Source organism: Dipodomys merriami, unplaced genomic scaffold (assembly GCF_024711535.1).
Source record: "Dipodomys merriami isolate MVZ:Mamm:240054 unplaced genomic scaffold, mDipMer1.0.p SCAF_343, whole genome shotgun sequence".
In the NCBI taxonomy this organism is placed as follows: Eukaryota; Metazoa; Chordata; class Mammalia; order Rodentia; family Heteromyidae; genus Dipodomys; species Dipodomys merriami.
Genome location: NW_027204971.1, coordinates 1,028,801 through 1,039,249, shown reverse-complemented (window position 1 = coordinate 1,039,249; position 10,449 = coordinate 1,028,801). Strand labels below are relative to the sequence as shown.

At 38.7% G+C, this 10,449-nt stretch overlaps 1 non-coding gene across 1 annotated transcript; it reads left to right on the top strand.

Annotated features, from left to right (window-relative positions):
• The first annotated feature begins 768 nt into the window (after positions 1–768).
• On the top strand, positions 769–874 carry LOC138803605 (U6 spliceosomal RNA). Its single transcript, XR_011364987.1, has one exon. It is a non-coding gene; the product is annotated as a U6 spliceosomal RNA (small nuclear RNA).
• The last annotated feature ends 9,575 nt before the right edge of the window (positions 875–10,449 follow it).

Sequence of the window (10,449 nt, the reverse complement as noted above, 5' to 3'; positions counted from 1 at the left end):
GAAAAATGCTATAAATAAAGAAAACAATAATTAAATATTAATGATTACTAAAATAAAAAACAAAACAATTACCAAGGTTTTCAGTATTTGAAGTGTACATAGTAGAGTTTACTATTTTCTCATATTCCTGTACATTTAAAACTGGATAAAGCTATAAGTAGCATTTAAATTTACTCACTAAGATTACTATTTATAGTTCATCTCATCATTTGTATGTGGATTATATCATTATTTGTTCATCACTAACATATAACGTAAAGGAGCCCTGAAGATTTAACAGAAACTGTGTACTTAAAATCTTAACTTAAAATCTTAACTGCTTCTTTACACAGTCTTTGCAACTTCTCATTAGTAAAGTTTCTATAAAATCTGAAATGTACATACTTACTAGTACATGCTACCAGAAATATTATATACTTTATCAAAAATTTTTATGACCTGCCAAACAGTCTTAATTTTGCCATATATAAGCAAATCCCAAAATTAAACATATTTAAAACATTAAAACTTTTAACAAACCTTAACATTTGCTGCAATGATCATTATGACAAGTGCCTTTTGTAGAATAATTGAATTCTTCCTCCTACAAATCTCATGAACAACAAATATCTGGAATTATTTTGTTTTTGATATGTCAATCTTGACTTTATTCTTAAATGTGTGCTTATGTAAGAAACACATGGTTCTAAAATTTCACAATTCTTTTGAACTTATTTTTGTTGAATTGTCTAGTTTAAGAAAATCAATTACTCTTTATAAAAATGTTTTGTGCTCAATTTGGCTGCACACACACTAAAATTGGAACATACAGAGAAGATTAGCATGGTCCCTGCACAAGGATGATACACAAATTAGTGAATCGTTCCATATTTTTACAACAACAGATGCTGGAAGGGATATGGCCAGAAGGGAGCCTACTGCATTCTTGGTGGGAGTGTAAACTTGTTCATCCACTTTGGAAAGCAGTTTGGAGGTTCCTCAAAAGCCTCCACATAGAGCTCCCTATTATACAGCAATCCCACTTTTGGGCATTCTCCCAAATGATCACAAATCAGTCCATACTAAAACTACCACCACAACAATGTTTATTGTAGCATTATTTTCTATAGCTAAGATATGGAACCAACCCTGATGCTGCTCAGTAGAAGAATGGATCAATAAAATGTTCTCTCTCTCTCTCTCTCTCTCTCTCTCTCTCTCTCTCTCTCTCTCTCTCTCTCTCTCTCTCTCTCTCTCTCTCTCTCTCTCTGTGTGTGTGTGTGTGTGTGTGTGAATGTACACTTACACAACCACATTGGAAAGCAGTCTGGTGAGTCCTCAGAAAGATAAATATTGACCTTCCTTATGGCCCACTCATACCACTTCTAGGCCTCTATCCTGAACAACAGGTACCAATATTCAAGGACAAATGCACTTCCATGTTTATTGCAGCACTGTTCACAATAGCCAGGATATGAAAACAACCCATATGTCCCACCAGAGATGAATGGATCAAAAAACTGTGGTAACTATACACAACGGAATATTTTCCAGCCATTAGAAAAGACAAATTAATGGCATTAGTAGGGAAATCAATCAAGCTACAGGAAATCATGTTGAGCGAGGTGAGCCAAAATCAAAGAGACAAATGGCACATGGTCTCCGTGATAAGCGGATGTTAAATCCAAAATGTAAGGTGATATGACAAAATTAACAACACTTAAGAAACCAAGAACTTCCACTCATCTGGTCGAATCACTACTAAATAACCCCATTCTGCTGATCATATGTGCACACTGAAGGGAAACCAGGAGGACGACACAGAACTAGAGGGAATCAGGGAAAAACATACAACAGTGGGATCCATCAGCTGCACTGGACATTGACCAAAATGAACTAAGCAACTCAATGTCACTGGAGGGAGGGAGGGAACAAGTGGGAAAGAGGGAACAGCTGACGCTTATGCAATACAAAAGAAATATACATATTTCAAAACAAAAAAGTTTACATATGGAAGAAATAACTCTATTGCAAAGCTCATAGAATTCATAAATGTTGTAGACCATAATAGACAATTTGCTCCATCGAAGTTAGAATGTGTTTGTGACTTAAACTAAGCATCACTATCCCACAATATTGTGAAATTTGGGAAAGTATGTAACCACTTAATCACAATAAAAACATTTGAAAAAATGATGAAGGTGGAAAACTAAGTTGCTCCAAAAAACAAAAAAGGAAAATGTTCTGTGTGTATTTGTGTGTACACACACACGCACACACATATACTATATATATATGAATTCTATGCCTCCATCAGAAAGAATGACAACGCTCAATTTGTTAGGAAATGGAAAGATTTGGAAAAAAATTATATTAACTGATGTAAGCCAAGTCCAAAGAAACATAGGTCCCATTGAATCCCTTATTTGTAATAACTAGTATATGTCTGGGATAAGCAGAAAAGTTGAAAGCTTATGTGTATATGACTAGATAAGTTGATGTTAACCTAAATAACCCCCAAGATAGAGAAACAAGTGTTTTTTTTCTTTATTGCTGTTGTTTCTCATGTATTTATAATGTACGATGTGATTGTTTTTCTTTTTTATACGTTCCTCCCCAACAATATAACCCTGTTTTCACTTTATTTGATGTTGGTGCACCTGCATCTTGAATGTACACTTCTCTAATTTGGGAAGGGAAAGGGAAAAAACAACATGCTTAAATAGGAATACAGTTTGACCCATTGTATAACAATAGATGCACAAGACATTATTTTGAAAAAGGAACTTTACAATTTAGGCTAGGGACATTTGGTGGGGCTTTGGGGTATGAGGAGTGTACTTGTGGAGCTGTAAGGGAAGGAATGGTGGGGGAAAAACAAAGGAGGAGGTAACAATGCTTGATAGGAAATGTACTTATTACTTTGCTCATATAACTATAACCCCTCTGTACAGTATTTTTACAACAAAAATGTATAAAAATGTTTTGAGATGGAAGAGTTTATGAAGCCCATTTTACCCTTATAATATCGTTAACAAAGAAATTAATGCAAAACACTGATATGAAGATATTTTGAAAAAGTGAGTGTGTGTGCATTCCTGCGTGTTGGCATGCTCAGAGTTTGAAATCAGGGCTTCAACATCTTGCTACGTCTTTCTCTCTAGATTGGTGAGTTACTATATGAGCTACATCTCCATTCCTGACCCTTTGCTATTTCGTTAAAATTTTGAAAAATAATCTCATGAATTTATTTTGTCCTGTTGACTTCCAAATATTATCCACAGATCTCAGGCTCCTTAATAGGTATCCCGAGTAGTTAAGATTATAGGTGTGACAAACCAGTACCAGGCTTTCAGAATAATTTTAAAAGTAGAAGAAAATTTACTTCACAGAGGCCTGTTTTATCATCTCCTTGTCTTAAAGCATTTTGCAGTGATTATATGTGAAATTTTTCATTCTTGAATTATTAAAATACAGTAAGTGATGATATTTAAAAGATTTAGTACTTTTTAAAAATGATACTGAAACTATGGGACAGAAGAAATTTGCCTCTCTTTGGACCATAATTTATAAGCTCAGCTCTGTGCATGATAACCCAATGTCACCAACACAGTCTGTGTTGAAGACAAAATGTAAAAATGGGCAATAATTGCTATGCTATTATTTCTTGGACAGTATGAATATTGAATTGAGAGTATCAGAGAATGGAGAGAATTTATCTACCTTTTGTGTATTGCTGGAAGACTTTTGGAAAATTTGACTCATTTTCTTCCTCACTGTGTGTCTTGGGCCATGCACTTAGTGCCTTTAATTACAATTTTTCCCAACACTAAAATGGTAATAACATTAGCATTATAGCAAATGTTATCTTAAGAATTAAGGGTCCTTAGAATGATGAACTCTTTTCTCATTCTTGTAGAGGCATTATCAGATGAGAGGAACTGTATTTTTTTTTTGCTTACTTCCATTTATTCATGAATTTGAAATCTGAACTTCTTAAGACTGAAAGAAACCAAAATTAGACACGCAGGCTTTGGAAAGAGCAATCAATGTAAAATAAATAAAATACATATAGATATGTAAAAGATCTGACTAAATTGTTATATAGTCTCAAGCATAAACAGAAAATGATTTAAGCAATATCATGTTATTGAAAATTGAAAAATGTTAGGAGTTGCTTAATTTTTTCCTTTTTACTACCTTGAATTAATTATTTTTGTATAGAGAGATTAAAGATGAGATTAACAATAAACTTGATTAAAAATGGACAAAAGTTCCAATAGACATGTTTTCCATAAACCCCTCTATATCACCAGTGGGTTTACACAGTTGTTTTTAATACAACTTCTGTGCTGGCTTAATGCTGTGAGAAGTCATTAGAGAAATGTAATTCAAAATTACTATGATACTACTTTATACCTATTATAACTCTTATCAAAAAAAATCAAAGGAACAAGGTGTGGTGGTTAAAGGTTTTAATTCCAAGAATTTAGGAGGTTGGATTTCGGTCTTAAGCCAGTCTAGAGTACTGAAGATAGTAAAAACTTGCCCTTTATTACCTTTTGAATAAAATGTAATCATGTTGGTAAGAGTGTGAAGAAAAGGAAATTTTCTACACTCTTGGTCAAAATCCAGGTTAGTATTTTCCTTGTAGAAAGTAGTATGCAGTTTTCTAAAGAAATCATACTTGAAATATCATCTGACCCACCAATCATGTGATTATTTCTCTCTGGGTAATTCATAAATATATCTGTAGTTCATTGTTATTCACATTATTCACAACAACAGCCAAGATGTAAATCGAAGTTCAGTGTTCAACGACACTAATAAAGCAACTGTGGTACATACACAAATATCTTTTTCTGTTTCATCCTTAAAATAACAAGAGACTGCTCCCATTACCCACAACTTACAATGACCTGTAAGATGTATTCAAAATGAAGAAAAATGTTATGTTCTGATCTTTGTAAACACACACACACACACACACACACACACACACACACACACACACACACACACACATACACAAAAACCATCCTCAAACATTGACAGAATATTTTTGTAAAGTAAAGCATTTAGTTCGGGCATTTAGTTCACAATGCATAAGATACTAGATATACATTATGACCAGGTATAGAGTTGTAATGTACAACATGAGGATACAGGGGACAACATTGGCCTTATATAAGAATTAAGCTAAGTAAGTAGGAGTTGTTCTTCCTAGTAGTGGTTACTCTTTTTGTTGTTCTTCCTTCAATAATGGATAAGATGAATGTAATTCTTTAAGTATACCTGCCTATTTGCAGAAATAATAACAAAAAATATAGCAATAATGTTGCATGCTCAACGTAGAACAAAATGTCAAATTAAAATACATGAGATTATCATTCATGTAAACTAATTCTTACAAATGAAACCATGGGACTTATGTGTCTTTAAGTCTGGCTTACTGCACTAATATGATTTTTTTCCAAGATCTTCCATTTCCTTACAAATGAGGTGGTCACATTCTTTGTGATTGAAGCATAGTTTTCCATGTGTGTTTATCTGTGTGTGTGTGTGTGTGTGTGTGTGTGTGTGTGTGTGTGTGTGGGAGTGTGTGTGTCATTTTTGGTAAATATTACTGTGATGCACAGTAGTAGCTTTACTGTGGCCTTGTTTGTGATCACCTGGTTATATACCCAGAAGTGGGATTACTGGGTAATAGGGGAGCATTATTGTGTACATCAAGGATAATCTTAGTAGATGAGCAGAATAGTTCAATAGCTATGTACATATGATTGTATAAGGTGATTCTAAGTGAAATGAACTCCAAGACATGTTCTTTGTTGTTGTTGTTCTTAATGTACTGTGATTTCTTTTTATGTTTTTGTGTTTTCCCCACCTATGGTTTATCCCCTGTAGTCACTGTATTTGATTTTGATACCCTGGGTATTTTAAATATGTTGATCTGAACTAGGTAAGGAAAAGAAAAAAAAAACAAAATGGTGAGACAAAGGACAAAGGGAGAACCTATGCAACAGTGGTATTCACAAGTCAATATGTTGTAAATAATCTTGGGGTGGGCGTTGGGAGTGAAGAGAGAGAAAAATAGGGGAAAGGTGTCGCTACCGCCTCGACCAGCAAGGAAGACGCGACACCGGACTCTTCTCTCTGCAGTTTATTCAGGACCTTTTTGTAATCTTGTGACCCCAAACCCCGGGGAGAATTCCCCACAGCCTTAAGTACCCGCTGGGTAGCCAACCCTGATACGCCACGTGGGAACCACTAATAGGTTCAGGTGCGCGGAAGCAAGCCAGATTCTTTGCCTTAGCCATATCAGGAGTTGTTTACCACAGAGAGCACTCGCCATCGGGAAGGCGGAGGGCGGAAACCGGCACCATCTTCCAGGTGCGGCCTCTCGCAGCTCTCTACAGTTCCCCCTTTTTTGTTTAAAGAACACAGATGAGAACAGAGGTCTGATCCCTGTTGTGCAATTGCAAGGACTGCATACAAGCCTTCTCCCAGAGGGCGCCTTCTCTAGGGATGACTCAGCCTGTCCATTGATTCGTTTTTCACAAGGACGGGAAAAGGCGAATCGAACCCGTGTGCAACCAAACATGCTCTCCTCGAGGGCAAAACTCATGCCTCTCGACTGCAGTACTTTGGCTTTGCAATCTGTGTTCATTGTTTTAGGGTGGCAAGCCACGCTTAGGGGGACTGACCTGCTCCAATGACTGTAAAGGCTTGGATAATCATGGCTGCACTGCGACGCTGAGAACCTCTAATTTGGCAAATGCACCACAGACATACCAAGGAGGCTAACACCAGGAGGCCTATCAGGGCTCCCAAACCCGCCCCCTCCTTGAGATGAATCATAGCAGTGGAGATCCATGAAGATAACCCCTCCGCCAATCCGGTATCCACTCAGGTCAAGTTCACCATGACGATGACAACCCTGAGCTGTTCCATCAGGCTGTCGAACTCCCCAGTTCAATTACCTAAAAGATAACTACACAATTGTTTAGACAAATTTGCAGCGTTTTTTGAATAGGTTTTTTCCTGGGCCTGAACTCTGGGCCTGGGCGCTGTCCCTCAGCTCTTCAGCTCAAGGCCAGCACTCTACCACTTGAGTCACAGCGTCACTTCCGGCTTTTTTCATTTTGCTTATGTGGTGCTGAGGAATCGAACTCAGGGCCTCATGCATGCAAGGCAAGTGCTCTACCACTGAGCCACCTTCCCAGCCCCATTCTTCTGGGTTAATTGCACCATAGCAGCAGCTAATCCAGCTCTCTGCAAACTTTCATCCATGCTTCTAGTCCCCTATTCTTATATGGGGTTATGGTGGCTCTGCATTCCTTAGTGCACTGCTCGTAAACAAGCTGTTTAATTAATGGCATGGCTGCGTCTGGGTCACCAAAAATTCTGCCAGTAGCCTCGACCATACTGGCAACAAAGTCGAAAAACGGCTCCGTAGAGCCCTGCAGGATTTTGGTGAGATTGCCATTCACCTCGCCTTTATTTGGTAAGGCCTTCCATGCCTTTATGCCAATTTTATTGATTTGTTCATAAACTTGAACCGGGTAGCCTATCTGCTGATTGGCGAATCTCCCCTGTCCAAGCAGCCTATCTCTGTCCCAAGCTGGGTTTCCCGCAGCCTGATTGGCTGCAGCCTCTTCACTAGCAAATTCAATCAAAAAGGCCTTCCAATCTAAATACTGACCTGGGCTCAAACAAGCTCGTGCGAGCCCACTCCAATCACTGGGTGTCATGCAATGTCTAGGGCCTCCACCTGGGCTACAGTAAAGGAGGCTGTGATTCCGTATGTCCGCACAGACTCCACTAAAATTTTATAACCTTAAAATCTAAGGGTTCATGAAACCGCTGTCCCTGTGGATCCTGAAATATTGGACAGGCTAGATGTAACTCGGTTCTGACCGCTTTCCACACGCCTGGGCTGAAAGAACAGCCGGGGCTTCCACTTCCAGGGTCCTCCGCATAGAGCGGAGGGGCCGAAGGTGTGGGGCGGTGCACAGAGGGCATGCATTCGTCTTTATCTGGGTCCTCTCTCTCCTTCCCTTTCCTCCTCTTTCTTATCTTTGTTTTTTCTATTTGTTCTATGAGTGATTGTAGTTCCTCTGAGTCTGTAGACTCAGAGGTCTCTAGTTCGGCAAAATCAGGGTATGACCCCCCCCCCTGCTCTCCTCCTTTTCGCTGTCTGCCCTTTCTGATCTTTCTTCCTGCAGCATTTCTAAGGCGGCCTGACCATTCTCTACTGCCTCACTGCAACGCTGGTCCTCGAGACAGCCTCTTATCAGTTTCCATATTGGTCTCACTCCGCTCTTAAGTGTTCCTTGTTCAGAGGCAAAATCTAGGTCCCTCCCTAGTTTCTCCCAAGAGGCCACCATGAGGCTTCCAGAGACAGCGAACCAAGGGGCAACGGTGTCACATTCATTCAAAAATCTCTCTGAAGTACTCTTTTTTATTTTTAACTTTTTTGAGTGCAGTAGCTCATTGAGAGCCAAAAAAATTGGGTGTGAAAAAGAAGCACCCATGTTTTAAACATTTAAAGCTGGTAAACAAACTTTTACTTTCACTTTTGGCTACTCTATTGACTAGCCCCGGGTTCTCACTCTCTCTTTATCTACCGAGAAGAGCAAAAATCCTCCCGCTCTTGTGGCAGATTCCCCTTTTACCTGGGAGCTTACTCCCCGCTCTTGTGGCGGATTCCCCTTTTACCTGGGAACTTACTCCCCACTCTTGTGGCGGATTCCCCTTTTACCTGGGAACTTACTCCCCGCTCTTGTGGCAGATTCCCCTTTTACCTGTGGACTTACCCCCGCTTTTGTCGCGGATTCCCCTTTTACCTGGGGACTTACCCCCGATTTTGTCGCGGATTCCCCTTTTACCTGGGGACTTACCGGTGCACCACCCTGACCGCAGAGAGTTCTGAGTCCTCGTTGGGGTTATGGCTGAGTTACCCGTACGGGCCACCACGTGTCGCTACCGCCTCCACCAGCAAGGAAGACGCGACACCGGACTCTTCTCTCTGCCCTTTATTCAGGACCTTTTAGTAATCTTGTGACCCCAACCCCGGGGAGAATTCCCCACAGCCTTAAGTACCCGCTGGGTAGCCAACCCTGATACGCCACGTGGGAACCACCAATAGGTTCAGGTGTGCGGAAGCAAGCCAGATTCTTTGCCTTAGCCATATCAGGAGTTGTTTACCACAGAGACCACTCGCCATCGGGAAGGCGGAGGGCGGAAACCGGCACCATCTTCCAGGTGCGGCCTCTCGCAGCTCTCTACAGAAAGGTTAACAAGTTAGAAAAGAAATAAATTAATTACCTTACTTATGTAACTATATCCCATCTGTACATTACCTTGACAATAAAATTTAAATAAAAAATAAAATATATGAGACCAGCATACAGGAGATGGGAGTGGGGGAAATACTGTAGTATCATAGAGTAGAACAGCTGGGGAGAGCAGTAATTTGACTTTAATGTAGGAAGTAATAAACTAGCATACAGATTTTCAGCCTCATGTTGGTCATTAAAAAGGGAAAACAAAATGCACAATCAGCAAACCAATTGAGATAAAATAGAAAACTAAACAATTAAGATAAAGGGATGACTTGGACCAAGAATAACAAATGACACAATTAGGAAATAAATAACAAGCTGCTGGGCTGGGAAGGTGGCTTAGTGCTAGAATGCTTGCCTTGTATGCCTGAGGCCCTGGGTTCGATTCCTCAGCACCACATAAGCAAAAAGAAAAAAGTTGGAAGTGGTGCTGGGTCTCAAGTTGTAGAGCGCTAGCCTTGAGCTGAAATGCTGAGGTACAGCACCCAGGCTCAGAGATCAGGCCCCACGATTGGACCCAAAAAATAAAATTAAAAAAAAATAACAAGCTGCTAAGTTTAAAAATGATCACCCTTAATTCTATTGACTTGTTTACATCACAATTTGTTAGAAGTATAATTCAAATCACAGTTTAATAGTATATTGTTTTAATAATAGTTTACTTATTATTGATTTCTTAACATTGAATGGTTAATATACAATTTTAATTTCATCAGCTATAGAAAAGAAGAAAGTGAAAATAATTTTAATAATATATTTAATGAATTGTAAAATTGAGAAGTATTAAATTTGAACAAATAACAAATCATTGCTTCATTTCTGTGAGTTAATGTAATAATTCAAAGTGTATTCTACACTTAGCAATCATCTTCACATCAAATAATAAATTATTACACATGACCCTTGGTATTATTTGGAAGAGTTCAGCACTGTGGTAAAATTCACACCACATAGTACACGAGGGTATGATCCCTCTCATATAGCTTAAATTGTGGAAATTTGATTTTTACATGCATGTTAAGTTCTTGTCTAGGTGACATCTATAAAATTATTTAAAATTATATACACGAGGACTATTTCAGATGATAATTCAAAGTGATATTCATTAATTAAATTTTTATTA